Source organism: Mchenga conophoros, linkage group LG9 (assembly GCF_057382185.1).
Source record: "Mchenga conophoros isolate Kocher_MC1m ecotype Shallow Benthic linkage group LG9, M_conophoros_male_GT1.1, whole genome shotgun sequence".
Classification (NCBI taxonomy): domain Eukaryota; kingdom Metazoa; phylum Chordata; class Actinopteri; order Cichliformes; family Cichlidae; genus Mchenga; species Mchenga conophoros.
The window spans coordinates 14,085,991-14,100,075 of NC_140534.1; the positions used below are offsets into that span (position 1 = coordinate 14,085,991).

General features: G+C 41.4%; 1 protein-coding gene across 4 annotated transcripts in view; it reads left to right on the top strand.

Moving 5' to 3' along the window:
* The window catches only part of LOC146567004 (disco-interacting protein 2 homolog C-like), a 79,606-nt gene that overhangs the window by 2,774 nt on the left and 62,747 nt on the right, over positions 1-14,085 (top strand). The gene's annotated exons all lie outside the window — the stretch shown is intronic.

The window sequence follows — 14,085 nt, forward strand, 5'->3', positions numbered from 1 at the left end:
TTGAAGGCCACTGGTGTCGGGTGTGGACATTAAATTTAGGGCCAAGACTTTGTCATAGTGAGTACCTCAGACCACACAGCAGCAGATTAAAAAGTTTGGCTTATTTGAAGTTTGCTGATTTTGTCTCAGGGACCATCAAGGTGAACTTTTACTGAGTGCAGTTAAACCCTCGTCCTACAGTTTCCCAGGCTAATGTGTTTTTATTATCCTAATCATAGTTCTGTAGCTACTCACCAGGTCGCACATTGTTACATGTGCTTCACTAATCCTCCAGACATCCTCAGTGTGTAGATTTTCGTGTCTGTTTACGACCTTTTACCTACAGCGGTGCTGTACGTTTTTGATTGTTTGAACCTTGTGAAGCAGCCGGGCTGTTTTCCATTTGAGTAAAAGGAATTTGGATTGTTTTACCTCTGGGTGGTGAGCCAGTGACTGTTTGCTTTTGGGAACTGATCGAGCATTTGGGCCCGGAAACAGATAATAGTGTCGCATGTACCAAGTGAATTTGGGGATGATGTAGTCCTGCTAGGTGGCATCTGTGTGTGAAGTGGTGTGGATGAGAATTAGCACCTCCAAATCTGAGGCCACAGTTCTCCAGCCAGAGAAGGGTGGATGCCCGCACCGTTTTGGGGATTAATCGCTTCTTCAGGATCTATTAATGCACATAACTAATCCACGGAAAGTGACATCACATCCGCTGGCACAAGCTACTCTTCGGTGTTGTTTCAGCAGTTTTTGTATCCTCGCGTTGTTGCTACAGTTTGAAAAGATGAAACTTTCTTTGCTTCCGGTTCTGACTTCTCCCCCACATACGAGATGTGGAGGTTTTATATGAGGGGCGACTCCTGTGTTTCAGGAGAATGCTGCAGGGAGCGTTCGCGCCTTCAGCACTAGTATGTTTCAGAGCTGTGGCAGCGTCACTGTTTGCGCACAAAGATCAATCAACATAGCAAACAAAAACGGTCCATCAAGTGGAGGAGTGAGTGCGGAGAGGGAGGTCTAAACACGTATGTTTTGACTGGCGCACCTGTGACTCAGATAAGGAGGTTCAGAAAAATAGATGAGTGGATTATGTGTTGTTTGTGAATAAGGGATTAATTAGTTTGCAAAAAAAAACCCTGAAAGTATCGATCGCCTTTATTGATCGCCAGCCTCAGTTGTTGTTAACTGATGTTTGAAAGGCTGATTTAAAGAACTCCATTTCATCTCTTGTACAGTCACTACATAAAAAACTTAAAGGGGTCCTATTATGCTTCATATTGAATTACCCCAACGAGGGACACTAAAGAGCATTACTAGTCTATTCTTAGTTTCTTAGGTAAGTACTGAGTTTTTTAAAATTTTTTTGTCTTGGCTCTGTATGATGTCATAGAGTGCGTTGTACCTAGAATGGTCATCTCAGGCACATAAGTGCCACCCAGCCTCCATTTACACTTGGCAGCCAATCAGGTGAAAGTTGCTTTGAGAGGAGGACAGTGGATGAGCTGAGGGGCTGCGTCACAGCCTGGTATAAGATACTTAAGGATTATTTAGACTTGTGAATAACGCAAACTACTCTAAGAATAAAATGTGATGCTGGAAATGAGCAGAATTGTTCTCCTTTAAGAAGCTAAAACATGCCGCAGATGATATTTGTCTGATTTGTGGCAGAGAGGTAAAGCAGGTATTCTGCCTCCTAATAAAGGTGTTTGAGGACGCCGTGCCTTTACAGTTATTGTGCAGCAATGAAAGTCAGGCTACAATTTCCTGCTGCATTTAGTGAGTATAGCTGCAGGATGAAACTTCAGTCTTCGTCTTTGAGGAGACGGTGCGGCGCTCCACCTGTTTATTAGATAAACGCAGCAATCAGCTGAGCTCTGGTAGATAAGCCTCTCCCTCACTCCCTCACTTACTGTCGCCTAAATCGCATCATCTCTGCTGTATTGCTGTGACCTCTAGGCATTAAGGAGCCATTCTCAAGCGTTTTGCGTTCGCTCTTATGCAGAGTGACTTGCAGATGGGATGCAGCGAGCTGTCGGTGGATGATAGGAGCGTCAAAGGACGGCCGCGTTAACCGCAGAGCTCTCAAAGTCCAGCTCTCCTGCAGTCCCTGAACTAACTGTTAAAGTGCTGTAGAATGAAGCTGTGAATGTTTCTGGTGTGTTTAAGGACGTCTTGAGATCACGCTGTGAGCTGTGGGTCCAGTCTCAGGTGTTAAAAGTAAAACGCTTTGACCTGGAGAAACAAAATGAGGGGATGTCCACACACTCGTTCATGTTTAATCACCAGAGAGCTGCTCAGGTGTGAACCCAGCAGCAGCACATTTTCTTCCTCTTGCTAAATATTTCACATGGTATCAAAGCTTTTGTTCATTTTTTTCTTTTCTTTTTTGTATTGAATATTTATCAGGAGCTGGTGAGGGTGATTGTTGCGTTTCACTTCTAAATTCTTGCAGATTTGGGGGTTTTGTAAAATGCCATATTGCAGTTTTTTTTCTCATTAACAATGCAGGCCTAGATTCTGTGTGTGCATGAACACAACAACAACAACAACAGCGTGCATCTGTGGCCTGAAGCCGTACATTTCAGGTCAGTGTAGCCTTGTTGTTTTTTTGTATCTGCAGTGCCTCACGCGGCCTCTTTCCCAGGGATGTTGATGAATAATTAATGAGTATTTACACTATTATGTGTGATTAAGTTGATCAGGCTTGATGAATGAAGCACTGCTGTGGAGGAGAGTTTCCAATCAGGATGGGATGCAAAGTTCTTCTTATTGTACTCCATAGATTTAGGTGTTTATAGTTCCATCCAGAGTCCAGGGTCTGTCACAGAACTGACATATATAGACAGACAACCACATTCGCACCTACATACAATTTAAAATCAACAGCTAACCTAGTGTATAGGTAGTGTATGTGTTTGGATTGTGGGAGGAAGCCAGAGAGAACCCACGCAGGAACAGGGACAAGATGCAAGCTCCACACAGGAAGGCCCCAGCCAGCTGGTGGGTTTGAACCTGAGACACTCTTGCTGTGAAGCAACAGTGCCAGTGACCACACCAACATGTCACTCAGCATATAGTTGTTGTTTGAAATTTCAAAGCACTAGATTATGTAGCTTTTGAGGCCAGAAGTAATGTTGTTCAAAAAAGCCCAAGAAACATGTGTAGTAGGTTGCTTTGGGTGTCACAGTTAGAGGAGCACAAGTCCAACTTGGATATCTGCCAATCCTGATTATGGATCCAGCAGCAGTGATAAATTACTGATCTGTATTCCTCACTGTGAGGACACGATTGGAAATGATTCTTTATTGTTTAAAAGCAACACACTTGACTTAAATGTTGCTTTGCTAACTTTGACAAAAATCCCTTTAAGAATATAAATGTACTGGTTTTTGGTATTATTGCAATTCATAAGGGAAAACTGCTCTGCTGTTATTTGTGTAAGTTATTTACACTAGGCTCATTTCACTACATCCTATTCATCTTTTTCTGACATTTACAATTGGATATCTCCAAATAATTATTAAAGTCTAGTTTTTTTTCTTGATCGTTTAATAAAATCCTCTTGTATTATTATTATATTTCATGTAAATTAGGGTGGCAGAACCTGGCAGAGTTTTGTTGCCAGAATGCTCAAAGCAGATGCACTGCTCGATAGTGAAAAGTGCACTGACATGGAGATGTGTGAATTTAGTGAAAATGGGCTTGTTGTGCTCCTAAGCTCAGAAAATGCAGAAGTATTAATCTGTATTCATAACCTGTAATTATATATCAGCTTGTTGCAGATGCTGAACAAGATTCATTTGTTTTAATAATTAAACCACACACACACACACACACACACACACACACACACACACACACACACACACACACACACACACACACACACACACACCCACTGGTGTCTTGAGCTCTAAGTAATGACAAAGCAAATTTCATCTATACTGGTGAGTCCACATTTGCGTCAGATAAGTATTTAAATTTTGACCCCCCAAAAAACCGCAGTTGTGAAACTCCTCTTTGCTTTGGTATGATGTGACTGTAAAGTTGGACTTGAAATTTCATTAAAAATTCTTTTAAAAGTTGTAAATCTTAGTAGACATAAGCTGTTCTTTCCTAAAGATAAATTTTGTTATATCTGTGTATATGCAAAGTCCTGCTGACATATCTTTGGTAATATTTAAAAGTTGTTGGGTTTGTTTTACACGTTAGAGCCTAAATAGTAAATGATGAGAAAATGTCTTCAGGCATTTAATGTATTCAAGTTGAGTTGCAGTTCAGGTTTTACCCTTCTACACATCCAGTTGGTAAATCTCTTATTAGTGGTGTTTCAGCCACCCTATATTTGCCTCTGCCACTATAAGCTGCTTTGCAACCCACCCCCGCCCCAGGCCCTCCTTTCTAGCTGTGTCATTGCTCAGTTCTGTAATGATGAGTCTTGTAGTTGCTGCCTTGTTGCAGCCAGATATAAATAAGGGCAGGTGAAAATGACAGTCTTCTTGTGACTGCAGTCTGCAGGGTAAAACATCTTGATATCATCTGATGTAGTATGAAGCCTGGTAGAAAAGGGCAGCTTGACTCTCTGACATGGACGGGATTATTATAAGTCTCATGTATGACAGCATGAAACCCGCCTCAGCTGGGTTGACGTTTGTCTCGAAGCTTTGCTTGATGATTTCTAGCTTTTCAAATTGTTTCTGATTGATCTCTTCTCTAATTGGCTATCTGACCCTCTCTGCCCTACAACAGTCTGACTTCACTGTGCGTATTGATTATTGGGGATCTTATAGGTGGAGGAGAACATGAGGCATGCTACAGTCCTTTATCTTTGTCTGGTCTAAGTAAAGGCAACATGTTATACAAAACTGTTATGATAGAAGTTTTTGGACAAAGTTTGTGTTCTCCATTCTTTAAGCACCGGTTCGAGCACCGTTTAAGCACAGGCACCGTTTCAAAAGTACCGGTTTGGCACCGGTATCGGATAAAACCTGAACGATACCCATCCCTACTCACAAGGCAGGGTGACAAAGGTTTGATTGGCACATAGTTTCAGGCAAGTTAGGTACTTGTTACTGATATTGTTCATATACAGGAGGCTAATTAACTTATCCTTCATTTTTAGCCGCACAAGCAACGACCTGCTCTCTCAGGATATTTTCAGAATGCAGTCGTCTCTGGGAAAACTTTCTCTGTGACAGTCAATAACACTTCCCTGATCTCTTCATATGAGAATTATCCTCCACTATCATCCTCCTTTGATTCAGAAAGGAGGATGATTGTGGGTATACCCATTGGTTAACTTGACAATCACAGATTCTTGACCAATAAGCATGCAGTTTCACAGTCTGATGGAGATGGCAAAAGTTCTTACGTACGCTGTAACTGTCATGACTTGATGTGCACATCCCCAAACGTTACTGGCCGTGATTGGCCTGTTCAATACCGTCTTTTTCTCCAAGGCATTTTCTGTTTCTGGCATCATTTTTCAAATCGACTGGAAAGAGAATAAATCAAGTCAAGGAGATAAACTAAATATAAACTATTGCCGACTACAGTTTTGGTAATTAAATTGCACAGGAGCGCTGGCCACTTGCATAGACTACTTCACAGGCTTTACGTAGCTTCAGCACAGACATTTAAATTAAGCTTCAACTTGACGCTTTGCAATTGGACTTTCTCCATTTTATACCATCTACTCTATCAGCCTATTCAAAGTGAAATGGGAATTAAGCTTGAATCACGTCCATGTGAATCCTGTACCTCACCTTTACTCTAGACGTCAAAACAAATTAGCAGCAAGCAGCTTTAATGTGTTGTGACTATGTGATGGTTTCACAGTGTTGTTTAAGGAGTCCTGATGTCTGATCATCAGCACAATCCTGACATTGATTTTCAGTCAATCTGAATGCTTCTGATCTGAGTCGTCTTCATTGAGCAGTCAAATTGCGCAACACGCCCACAGAACTGAGGCCCACAGTCTAGTTTTGCTTGCTGTGAGACTCAGCGGGCATGTGATGGAGACAGACGTCATTTCAAACACGCTGCATGACAAATGACTGACAGCCCCTCTATTCTGATAACACTCCAACGCACCACTCATCGAGCTGTCACTGGTCTGCTTCCCATTTTTAACCGGAAACCACGTGGCTATTGTTCTCCGGACTTGTTCTGTCATCCAGTACTGACTGAAACGTGTCAGCAGCAAAAGCTATTGTATAGTATAGCTTTCTTTTAGGACAGTTTTGTACTTAAGTTACCAAGTAATTCATGCTGAGTTTCATTGCTGCTTGTCTGTTTTGTTTGTGTTAAGAAGAAAGTTACATCATCGCCTAAATCACTCATCTAAACTCCCAACTTGGCATGACTTTAAGCTGCTGGACTCAACTAATTCTCAGTGGTACTACTTTTAGTATCACTTAATTTGCCCAAGAGTTTTTTTTATTTAGTCTGGAGAGTGAGTGCATAGTGAAGACTGTGAAGTCCATGGCTGGATTTTAATACTTTAAAATTACATCCAGACCCAGTACTGGATTTTAAATGTGAATAATGGTGTCATGGTATCACTGATTGTGAGTTCAGCCTTCCCTGCACCGTCTACTGGACAAACTACTGTGTGTGAATGCACTGAGTGATATTCCACTATTATCCCCAACTTTGAAAAAACTAGAAACACAAGGTTTTATTGAGTTGTATTAAAAACTTGCTGTGCAAAGATCATGATTTGGCATTTATGCCCACAGAAGCTGCAAGCTCTTACATTTAGGAGGTTTGAATAAAAAGGTAAATAATTAGTTAATCAGAGTTTAATTTGTCTAATCATTTCCAGCCCTCTTCAATCAGTATATTAAAAAGTATTATTTCTTTTATTTCATATATACAGTTATTTGTATGATGTCTTGAAGCAGGTGTGGAGAACTCCAGGCCTTGAGGGCCGGTGTCCTGCAGGTTTTAGATCTCACCCTGGGTCAACACACTTGAATCAAATGATTAGTTCATTTTCAGGCCTCTGGAGAACTTCAAGACATGTTGAGGAGGTAATTTAAATCAGCTGTGATGGTTCAAGGACACATCTAAAACCTGCAGGACACCGGCCTTTGAGGCCTGGAGTTTGACACTTGTGTCTTAGTGGGAGGATGTCTCTAAAATGGTCATCTCAGGTAGGGCTGGGCGATATGACCCAAAATTCATATCTCGATATTTTTTTAAAGCCATAAAGTAAGAACAAAAAGAGAGTTCTTAGTCAAAGCTGTGTCCCAGATGTCACACAGGCACTTTAATTAACATACGGCATAGATGTACATGAAAAAAACTACTCAAAAATAAATTATGAGCATTTATTAAATAATCATGCTCCATAAATAAAAGAAAACTATGTTGTTTTTGTGCATAACAAAGAGCTCACAATTGTGCAGGCAAAATGTAAACTAAAAGACACTGAGCATAATAACATAGACAGATTTCACAGCTGCTCTGTTCCCAACCTCTACTGCGTGACTGACAGCCTGGAGTTTGAAATCTATGGGCTCAAAATGTGGTCATAAATATTTTGTACTTGTAAATCAGGATTTGTATGTGTAAAAAAAATTTGTGCGTGTGTAAAAAAGATTTGTGCGTGCGTAAAAAAGATTTGTGCGTGCGTAAAAAAGATTTGTATGTGTAAAAAAAATTTGTGTGTGCATAAAAAAGATTTGTGTGTGGACTTAGCCAATAAAACCCTCCAAGTTACAAGTACGAATTTTGACCCTATTTTTCTTCCTTTAAGCTGATTGGTCAATGTCATGTCAATCACAAATTAAACAATTCAATCAGAGAACAGATGGGTTTGGCTGTCGGAGGGGCACTTTTTTGAACTGCAGGTCCTTGCTGGGCTCTGTGGGTTTTTGCAGCAGCTCTACCTGTACTAGATGCACCTGCTCCTTGTTGTTTCTATCTCTGACTTTTTGTCCCCTACAAGAGTTTCTGGGGTTTTCTTGCTAGTTCTTCAAATGTTCAATAAAAACATGTATGCTAATTCATAACGAAGAAAGCTTTGTAATGAAGACTGTCATTTCCAAAACACTGCCCCCCCCCCCCCCCTGCGTCCGCAGCGCTGTTGAAAAGGCTGTGGAAGTCCCTGTATTAAACACGTAGACCTGTGACACAAAAATCACCAAACTCAGACGACCACAGACTATTTTCCTTCGTGGTGATGAAGGAAAACGCTGGGTTGGCATGTAAAAGGGCATTTATTCCCTTCAAAGACCTGCAGTTCAAAAAAAGCGCCCCTCGACAGCCAAACCCATCTGTTCTCTGATTGGATTGTTACATTTGTGATTGACATGACATTGACCAATCAGCTTAAAGGAAGAAAAATAGGGTCAAAATTCGTACTTGTAACTTGCAGGGTTTTTTTTGGCTAAGTCCACACACAAATCTTTTTTACATACACACAAATCTTTTTTACACACACACAAATCTTTTTTACGTATACAAATCTTTTTTACGCACGCACAAATTCTTTTTACACATACAAATCCTGATTTACAAGTACAAAATATTTATGACCACATTTTGAGCCCATAGAAATCCGCTTCGTAACCATGTCTCTTAACAGGTGCCATGTATGGTCCTTATACACACACAATAGGGTAATATTACGTTGAAGCACAGTACGTATCACTCCGCGAGGCTCCTCGGTAGCCGTAATGCTCCGACAATCCATCAAGCGGTGCAGCTTCGTACCTGACCAAAGTCGTACTAAAACATTTTTTGACAGATTGCTGAGCGCCGTGTTCCACATAAAATCGGTTCGCGGTCAGTAAGCACAACCAGAATTCATACATAAGGCGCGCTGTCGATTTTTGAGAGAATGAAAGGATTTTAGGCTGCATGACGTTAGCGCGGTTAGCTCGTTAACACGTTGACGCCGTCCAGCCCCACGCACGGGGTGATGCGCAGTAACTCGTTAACGGAGATTTGCCGTGTCCATCCTGTCGCTGCCTGCAGGTGAAGCGATGGGGGAGGAGGGGGAGTTGTGTTCAGTGAAGGAGAGGCGAGGTCGAGTAACGTTGCGTAGAGACAAAAGTGGACAAAGAGAGGCAAACTTGTGGCTCCACAAGTATAATTATAACGTAACATAGACTATATCGATATAAAGGATGTTGTCACATCTTATATCTCGTATAAAAATATATCGATATTTTTAAAAAACTCGATATATCGCCCAGCCCGAATCTCAGGCACAGAAGCCCCACTCAGCTGTTGTTCATACCCATAGTCTTTGCAAGGCACCAAGGCCCAGTATAACATGCATAAGGATTATTTCAAATTGTGAGTCATGCAAAGCTACCCTAATCGAGTTTAAAATGGTAAATACGGAGAAGGATGCTTATCATTATTTACGCAAACCACAGTGACGTCTTCACATTGCTTGTTTATTATACTCCATTGATGCTAATCACTAAAACCAGTCAAATCCCAGTTCTTGAAAAGTGGAAACAAGCATTGGTTAGACATTTGTGACCAATAACTGAGCAGAACTGTTGAGCTATAGGAACAATTACATGCACTGATGATGTCAGTGTGAGAATCCAGAATTTTTCTCTGCAGGATTTTTGTCCTACATAGATGATTTTTTTTTGTGTATTTTACCCAAAGAGGTTTTTATTTTTCTCAAACAGATTTATTAACTCCTCGGGCATATTGCATATTTTGGTTCCTCCAAGACTCATCGGCTTTTACATGGACTGATCCCGTTAAATGTTGTCTCACCCCAGAGGTCCCTTCATAGGCAGGAAAAATGTTGCTTTGCGTGTCTGTTTCTGCCTTAATTTGACAGTTTAACCTTTTAATTAGGTCAGAGTGAGGAGCAGCAGAAACAGAGAGAGAGGTGTCACTACAGCTCAAACGCTGAATGGATTCAGTGTTGAACTGCAAATTGAGTCTAATTTTGAACAGTTAGTGTCATTTATTGAGTGAGGAGACCGAACATTTACTCGATTAAGCCACTTGAAGCAAAGACGAGCTTGTAGAGTTTTTTTCAGTGTGACTGCTTGTTTACAAGGTGCCAAGTATAATGAAAAGTTTGCAGAGCACAGTAATGCCATCGAACGGTTTATTATCCAGACTGTAGATACACTGATTGTGAAATTGCAGACCGATTTTCTTGTTCTTTTTAATTTTTTAATATCATTTATTCCCAGAAATAAATATTATTTGGATATGGATCAATGGATCAATAAAACCAGGCACTCAAAAATGTAATTACAAGTCAATTTTCCTTGTCATTGTGTTACATAAGTACAATATGAAAACAAATTACATTAAATCATTGCTTTAAATCGACATCTTTTTAAAAATAAAATAGGCACAAGTGGAGTCATACACAAAAGGAAAATATTCATTTCTTCTACATGGACACAAATAAGTACAAATGAGACCAGACAGATCTGAGCTCAGGCACAAAAATAAGGTTGGAAAATTCATGTCCAGGAAGTGCAAATCAATACATGAGTGACTGTTTCATAAACCGTGTTTGAGCGAGCGAACGATCAGTCCTGCAAAATTCAGTCAGACGACTCTGGTTTGAAGTAAGTGACTTATTGCAGCAGCAGAATACCGTCTGGCTGATGAGGCTGCGAGCTCATTACCCCTCAGATATGTTACTGACAGAAATTAGGGAGTGACAAGTAAATGCATCTCTTAATAGAAGTAATGCATTAATAATAGATGCATCTCCTCTGATAATAGATTAGCCTTTTATCAGAAAATGTATCTGCAATTATGATATATATGTGTAGTTCTCTGCCTCCTCTTTGTAACCATTTGTAGCCTTTGTCTGTGTTTCATATCCCGAGCTGAGTTTCTTTGGACTGTGGGAAACTGTGATGGACGCGTATCACTGTTTCCCCTCGGACATGATACTGTATGTCCACTGGTGGCATCTTAACCCACTGCTCCGACAGGGCGCCCTGGTTTTCTGCTTTTCTGCCATTGTGGACGTGACGCTTGGCTGCTGCTACAACTGTGTGTATATTTAGACATATACTGTATAAATGTGTGTGTTTCTGTGTGTACCCGTGTTGTCCCTGGCTTTGCTGTGGACACACAAGTTGTAAAGCCAGAGGACGCCCCGCCATCCACACGGGTCCCTGCATGTGAGTGTGACAGCCCAAGGTCCCCAAAGCATGACGCATGCTTTAGTCCTCCTTTATGTGTGTGCGTGTGTGTGTGTGTGTGTGTGTGTGTGTGTGTGTGTGTGTGTGTGTGTGTGTGTGTGTGTGTGTGTTTGAGTGTTTGAGTGTGCCTGCTGGAGGTAGATTTGGTTACCATGGTGGCTTTGTGGGTGGACTGGCTGTTTATGATTATGTGATAAGAAAGAGAGAGATCAAGTGAAAGCTGGATGTTAAGGAAAAGGACGGCAGAGTAGAGTCCAGCCAATAGAACGGTTGTGTGTAATGCAGAGCCAACAGTGATGCTGTGCATCTAGATTTTGCTGCAGCCAGTTGACAGGAGAAAAGGTTCTACATCCTCTTAATTATTTTTTAAGATTTTTTCTTAATTTAAGAGATGTAATTATGATTTCCCACCCAGGCACCCCTTTTCCATCAGCTCATAGTTCCTGATATATTGTTAAAGGTGCAGATCATCGAGCTGAATGACCTAAAAGGAACCACCTGAGTCACTCATTTCTGGTCATACTGAAGAAAATATTAAGTTCGTCTTGTAAAATGTGGTTTTTCAAGTGTAAGAAAGGAGGCTTATCCAGGATAGCCTCATTGGCTAATCATTCACAATCACAAGTATTCAACACCGAAATTGGGATGACAAAAAAATTTGGCTCGAGGCTTTCATGATGTTACCTATCTAACAGGTGACATCTAGGTCGCCACATCCGTTCTTTTTTACTGCTTATGCGTAGTGTTGAACTCAGTGTTAGCTTTTTGGCCATCACTGTTTTTTGGTTTTGGTTTATTTGACCAGATTTAGACCAAAGAATGATCAGAATCAGCTTTATTGACTTTATTGAATGATACGTTATCAGGTAACATTAAGAAAACTGCACTGATTGGGTGCATGGTCTGCTAATCAGTGCTAGCCCTGACAGCACCCTCACCGCCATTGCTGTGACATTGGCATGACAGAGGAGCGTAGTCAGTAAATCACGCTCCATCCAGCACAGCGCCACAAGGCATTACCGATGTAGCTTATGTGCTGTGTGGGTGGTGTTAGTGCGTAGCAGACACACGTGTTTGTTTGCTCATTTCTATACCGGTTAGTGTTGCTTCGTCCATGTGATCCACTAGGACCACTTTAGGGCGATATTGCTTACCTCTGCTTCTCCAACTTCCTTTCTTTCTCTGACCACGCCCAGGATTTACTCGGTAGCTTGGAGATCGTTTGGGGGGTGTGAGTCGTGTAGCTGGTTAGTGTAGTAGCAACACTTCCATGTTTGGAACGATAGATCGGGGTTTGAATCCTGACCAGCCCCTGCGTCTGGTAGGGGTCCTCATGCTAGCATTAGATGTGTATTTTAGGGTTTTATTTACTCCTATGATGAGTAATTTTGGATTTTGGACTGTAAACGTCTGGTTTTCTGCTGTGATTAAAAAAACAAAAGATAATTCTTGGTTTTGCAGCACTGATCGAGCCAAACACGCAACACAAGCACACAAGATATTCTTTAGGAAATTGTAACTACTACTCGTTGTTTTATGGTTTTATTAAATCAAGTGATTAATTGAGACTGTTGAGACTTTTTTTGTTTTTTGTGACTGACATGATTATATTGTTGCAGAAAAAGTTGGTGGTAAAACATCCAGAAATCTGGAATGTGTTCTCTGCAGACTACATCACAGGTTTATGGTGAATTTGGTAAAATAAGTTTTCATGGTTCTCTCTCACTTGCTCTCTGGCACTGTTTTTTTTTTTTGCCAAACCTTTCAACTGCGCGTTGGCGTAAAAACTCCAATTTGCAGTCAGCCGCTATCGATCCTCTCTCAGCTGTGTGCCATTAAAACAGGTGAGCGTCGAGGAGCGGGGAAGAGAGGGAGCGGCGAGACGAAGGAAAGTAATTAGGCTGCCAATACAGGCTGCTGCGACTCACACACACACACCTCGCACAAACACACACCTCACAGACTCGAACATATGCACTCCCCCTGGCAGGTATCATTAGCCCACTTCTCACATCTGATGCTCCAAATCCAAGATGGCCGTTTCAGGCCTTCTCCAGGAGAACCGTTGCTAGGCAACTCCCTCCCTGCTCTGCTGCGCTGCAAGTGGAAGATGGCGTCTCCCTATGGACCGCTCGTGTGTGTGAATTAGAGAGAGAAGAAACCAGGAATAAACAGAGAAAACACCTCAGTCAGATGTAACACACACACACACACACACACACACACACACACACCTATCTATCTATCTATCTATCTATCTATCTATCTATCTATCTATCTATCTATCTATCTATCTATCTATCTATCTATCTATATGTTTTCCAGCCACATATGTCAAACACGCCCACCTCACAGTGCCACAGCTCTACAATAGTTCTGTTCTTTTCATGATTTTTTTAAAATTAGTTTGTGTGTTTATTAGAGAGTTAATTGGGTTTAATTTTAATTATGATTTCTTGCAGTGCACAGGAGAGGTGAAGAAAAGAGTGTAGGCAGGGTGGGGATGAGCGCCAGTGGTGATTTGATTCAACAAGAGTAAAAGGGAAGGTTTGCAAAATGGTAGAGACCTGCTATGAAGTAATGCCATTAGAACAGGTGAGTGCCAATAAAAAGACAGGAGGCTGAGCTGGAGGTGACAGAGTTGGCGATGCTGAGATTTTCGCTGGGAGTGAGCAGAATGGACAGGGTTAGAAATGAGAAGGAACAGTGCAGGTTTAGCGGTTTGGAGACGAAGTTATAGAGGCTGGATGAGCATGGACATGTGCAGGTTCATGGATGTAGTGCAGGAGGATATGCAGAGGGTCGGTGTGACAGAGGACGAGTGAAGAAGAATTTCATTTATGGCTTTTCCCACTTTTGATTTTTGCACTTCTCATAAAAGCCCAAATTCAAGCCAAGCTAATGGAAAGAGAGCCTTCAGATATTTCCTAGATGAAGGTGATTGCCA